This window comes from Pantherophis guttatus, chromosome 7, assembly GCF_059756535.1.
Source record: "Pantherophis guttatus breed Tessera chromosome 7, ASM5975653v1, whole genome shotgun sequence".
Taxonomy (NCBI): Eukaryota; Metazoa; Chordata; class Lepidosauria; order Squamata; family Colubridae; genus Pantherophis; species Pantherophis guttatus.
The window spans coordinates 75,648,883-75,654,547 of record NC_142069.1 but is presented as its reverse complement, the minus strand read 5'-3'; the positions used below and the strand labels follow the sequence as shown (position 1 = coordinate 75,654,547).

The following is a 5,665-nucleotide window of genomic DNA, read 5'->3' as shown; positions in this document are numbered from 1 at the left end:
TCAAGGCATCTTAATTCTACAGGAAAATTGATACATACAATATTTGATTAATCCTCTGTAATTTGGTTCTGCAATAGACTATTTGCTGCTCTTTCTTTTTTTTTTAGAAACTCTCATATTTAAGACATCCCATGGAATATGTCATAAAGTTAATATTAAAAAAATGTTCAGTGGCTGTAGATCATGATTTATCCACATAATGGTTATTTATATAACAGTGTGTAAAACAACACTCCTTTTGCATTTATCACTGTTCAAGGCATAACACAATAATATATAAGAAAGGCAAGGAGAATTTCATATTTTGTTGTATGATTGGAGAGAAATAACTGTCAACTACTTCAGATAAATAAGGGATTTAAGTGAGAGTTTGGCTAAATGAAAAAGAGCAAAAGAGAAGGCATAAATGGTTTTTTTGTTTTAAAAAATGAGGTTTTCTTTCAGGTAAACTGATACAAGATTTACGGAACTAGCTTAAAAGACTTTATTGGGTTATCTCCCCACCTTCCATTATTATTGATTTTCTCCCACTGCCAACCACAGATACTTCCTGACTTTTTCATTTCAGTTCTTTTGACAGGCAGCAGATCATATGGATAGCATTCTGACCTAGAGTAAGTCACAGAGATAAAATAAAAATTTGTCAGATAAAAACTAGTAATCTCAGTGGCATTCTTTTTTGTTTATTTGTACTGATTAGTTTTGCAATTTTATATAGATCCTGTCCTTTTAGATCCTGTTTAATTTAATTTAACTATAGAATCGGACTGAATAATTACTAATATTCACAAGGCTTTATGCTTTTTGCCTGTTCTTTAATATGCTTCATATCAAAGCTGCGGTGAGTCGTGGTGGCGCAGTGCTTAGAATGCAGTACTGCAGGCTACTTCTGTTGGCTGCCGGCTGCCTGCAATTTGGCAGTACGAATCTCACCAGGCCCATGGTTGACTCAGCTTTCCATCCTTCCGAGGTCGGTAAAATGAGGACCTAGATTGTTGGGGGAATATGCTGACTCTGTAAACCGCTTAGAGAGGGCTGTAAAGCATTATGAAGTGGTATATCTGTCTAAGTGCTATTGCTATATATGTGCTGATTCATTATTGAAATTTTAGAGGTGCGATGGCTCAGTCTCTTAATGACATGGAGATAGTCTCTACTCCAATGGTTTGAGTCCTAGCATTGTGCGGCAGGATGAGCTCCTATCACTTGCCTCTGTCTACCTAACAGTTCGAAAGCATGTCCCACATGAGTAGGTACCACTTTGGTGGAGAAATGAATTGGTGATATGTACAGGCAGTCTCATTCCTGCTGGCTCTGAACTTCCTGTTTGTGGTGCCCATTTGGGATGGTGACTCCAGGGAGGGAAGAGACCTTGGATAATGGTGAATACTGAAATTTTAACACAACACTTTCTTATTTTAGTACTGTCTGCAAAAATTTGGGAGCAAATACTTTGAGAAAGGATATTTGTATTCAAAAAAGGATTGTGCAGGCAGGCAGAAATTTTATTTACTGTTGTGACTGAAGCTTTTACCAGGCATACAACTGGAAAAAAAAATCTATTAAAATAAATGTGCCTTTGCAGACCATTAAAATGCGAAGAAGAGACATAGCTGTAGCACAGAATCACAAAAGTGTCCTATTTTATTTTATTTATTTATTGTTTTTGTGGTCAGAAACATATCATTTTGGGTTAGGAGTTAAATAAAATGGGACCAAGAAAATCCCATTTGCATGGAAGTGCATAGGAAAGGGTAGCTAAACTATGTACGATGAACATTATTTGCATCATAATGAAATCACATAATTTGTGTCACTGGGATAATGACATCCTGATATGTGTGACACCATCATAATGTCATCCACTAGATCATGGGTATCAAACTTGATCGTGTCACATGATGTATCATGACGTATTGCAACATTTTTTGCCTTTGTGGAGCCAGGGTGGGAGTGGACTGCATGTGATGCATCCAGCCTGCAGGCTGCCAGTTTGACAGGCCTGCACTAGATGTCTATACCAATAAGGGTGATATTCTCTATGAATTGAAATAAACCAAGGGGTGAAATCCAGCAGGTTCTGGAGAACCGGTAGCAGAAATTTTGAGTAGTTTGGAGAACCAGCAAATACCACCTCTGGCTGGCCCCAGAGTGGGTGGATATGGAGATTTTGCAACATCCTTCCCCCAGGAGTAGGATGGGAATGGAGATTTTGCAGTATCCTTCCCCTGCCACGCCCATCAAGCCACGCCCACAGAACCGGTAGTAAAAAAATTTGCATTTCACCACTGAATAAACCCAAACATAAATAGAAGAGAGCAGATAAAATTATGAGCAAAATAATAACAATAATAATACATTTTATTTTTTAGTTGTGAAACATTAATTTTTTGTTTTCATTTTCTTTTTTGTGCAGACAATGCTTTGCTGGTGCAAAGTATTCCAAATATGTTAACATCTCAAACAATGTTAAAATGTTAACAATATACTATGGGAAATATTAATAGTATTTCATAAAACATCATAGACACTGTACAGTTGGCAATAGAAAATCAATTCTAGGAAGAAAGTTATCCCTATAGCCCTGTATGCAAAGTGGAAATTTCATGCAGCATTTTTTTCATGCATTTAAGGCCTGCATTGATGATTTAAAAGGTTTGTGAAAGCTGCAATTTAATATTGCTTGGAAATAAGTGATTAACTGATATTGAAAAAATTGGGTATTCTTTCTAAGTAAAATTTGTAGAATTGCTAGTACATTATATTTTTCTAAGAATAAACATATTGTGATTTGCTGGACTCTAGCACTGACTTTAATTATTTTGCTAGTTGTTATATTACCCTGTTTTCCCCAAAATAAGACATCCCCTCATAATAAGCCCAATCAGGCTTTTCAGCACATGGCAATAAGACCAAGCGCTTATTTCAGGGTTCAAAAAAATATAAGACAGGGTCTTATTTTTGGGGAAACACGAAAATGATTTTATTTATCTATTTTTTCTTTTAAATTTTGTTGGTCGTTGACCAAATAAATATTATTGATTGACTGATAGATTGATTTAACTAATCTCAAGAACTAATTTGTATCGAACTTGGAAAGGTGACCAGCAGAAAAATGTCAGATTTCTAGGTTAGATTGGGGGGGGGGGGAAATCTGGAATAAAGCAAACCACTTTTGCATTGTTGACTCCATCAATTCAAGCCTCACTCAAAAGAATTTATCTTACTGCATTTAGAAAGAGAAAACAGATAGTGAAGGAAATGTCACAATGAAAAAATGAAATCAGATTACTTTAGTTCAAGAATGACATTGTGAAACTGGCTTTGTCATCTCTGAAGAAGACTCACTACCCCAACTGATTGATATTTTTTTGGATATTCTCACCTTGCATAATATTTGCTTTGTATTAACATGGGCTTTCAATTATCTCGAAAATGCCTCACCTTTTCAAAAATGTATACAGGCATTTCCTTATCTTTACCAGCACATTTGTAGATGACAACAGAGAAAAGGAATTATGTGTCCTCATAGCTATGAAAAAGCAATGTTATTTTTACATCACTCTTATGCAGACATTTTCTTTTAATAGTACTGGCTTTTCTGAGAGCTTTATGCACAACATTTAAAGTCTTTTTTGAATGCCTTTGCAAATTCTAGCTAAAGGAGAATTTATGAAAACCTTTCTCTTCTCCTTGTAGCATGTAGCAAGCTCTTTTCTAATTCTATTTCACTGCTGACTGGGGGAAAAGATCAGATGTAGAAGACAAGAGAGGAATAAGCAGAACAGAATGTATTGGCTTCAAATTGTTAACAGTATGCTTTGTAATGTTAGGAATAAGCAGAGAAAGATCTCTTCTAAACCTCCTATGGCCTACAATGTGTCTCTACATCAATGAGAAATATAATAATGTCATTCCTTCCATGCAGTCCGCCTACATCTCAAGTATTATCAGTGGGAAGATCAGTGGGAAGGAAAGTATAACTCTTGGCCAGAAACACCTAACTATTAAACTGCTTGGAATTGTTGCAAACGTCTTTGAGCATTTGGATAAACAGAAAGGTGAGTATAGAAATGAATTGAATCAATTTTATACATTCAACGTTCCATGTAAATAAATACTGAAGAACTGAATCAGTTCTGTTAAAATGATCTGACATTTTGTAGGCTTGTGAAAGATGAACAGTGTGCCTAGCAAAGTAAGAAAAGACTTAACATGATTTCTCTTCTCTTCTCTTCTCTTCTCTTCTCTTCTCTTCTCTTCTCTTCTCTTCTCTTCTCTTCTCTTCTTTTCTCTTCCCTCCTTCCCTCTTCTCTTCCCTTCCCTTCTCTCCTCTCATCTCCTTCCCTCCTCCCTTCCCTTCTCCCCTCCCCTCCCCTCCTCTCCTCTCCCCCTTGCTTTTCTTGTTAAAAGAAAGATTCCAGAACTTCAAGAACCTGGAATCTTCTGAAGCCTTCTGAGAAACTGGACATGTTCTGTTAGCTGCATAATAAAATAAAATAAAACAGAAATTTTGACTTTTCTATATGTGAGATAATCTAGGTGGTTGAGAAGAAAAAAAATGAAGTTGAAGGACTATGATTCAATCGTTCTACTAAAAACAATTGGGGGGGCACATTTGTTTATATCATATTTTTTTCCTTAAATTGTTCTCCACTTTTGCATTGCAGTTTCTCATGGGAGCCATGGGTTTTATAACCTTCCTTGATAGGAAGGTTATATTTAGCTAAATATAACTAGCTAAATGTTTCTGTCACAAAATAGGGAGATTTAACAAAATGTAATTGTTCTTAATAGTCCTGAATCTCTTTGCATGAAATCCATATATCTCTCTGAAACTTAGCAGAATTCACCACCAAAGAAGGCATCAGTCCCTGTAAATATAATCTAATTCTCTCCCAAAATAAACAAAAATATTGCCTTGTTTATCAGAATAGCATATTTTTTCCAAATAGTTACCAGTAAATGAAAGGTTGGGGGGTGGGGAGTATTACAGATTTTATTTTCTAAAGAGAGAGGCTGTTTGCCTGATGAATGTAACTCTTTTCTACTTTTTTTCCAACTTCCCTTTCAAATTCAATAGGAAGATCCTTGGAAGAAACATGGAAATCAGAAATCAAAATCAATGGGATTCATTTGCAGTTGATTTGAATATGTGAAGTCTTCCATTTTTTTTTCATTTGAGTTTTATTGGGTTTTAACAATTAAACAATTCTTATTCAACTCTTGTGCATGACTGTGACCATTTACATATCATCACACTAATATTCTCCTATATCAGAGGTGAAATGCTCCCGGTTCAGACCGGCTTGGGCAAGTAGGTAGCGATGGCGGCGGGCAGTTCGGAGAACCGGTAGCAAAAATCCCTGCCCCCATACCCAGCTGAGCCAAGCGATCATCAGAGCCTTTTTTTTCCTTTTAAATGGCTCTTACGAGCCAAGCTCTGACGAGCCAAGCTCTGACGATCCCAGCTGAGTTGCCTGCTAATCAGGCAACTCAGCTTGGATTGTCAGACCCATTTAAAAGAAAAAGTTTCTTTTTTTCTTCCCACCCCCCCCCCACCCCCAGCCTCCAGCTTGCTTACCTTAGCTGCTGGTCACAATGCGCTTGCTGTAATACCTGCAATCCATTGCATCAGCAAGCAACTGAATCTCCCTGCCTGCAA

General features: G+C 36.6%; 1 long non-coding RNA gene across 1 annotated transcript; it reads left to right on the top strand.

The window, feature by feature from the left end:
- Positions 1-3,857: 3,857 nt before the first annotated feature.
- LOC148112938 (uncharacterized) lies at positions 3,858-5,221 on the top strand. The gene is made up of 2 exons (XR_015728814.1): positions 3,858-4,061; positions 5,084-5,221. It is a non-coding gene; the product is annotated as an uncharacterized LOC148112938 (long non-coding RNA).
- Positions 5,222-5,665: the final 444 nt, after the last annotated feature.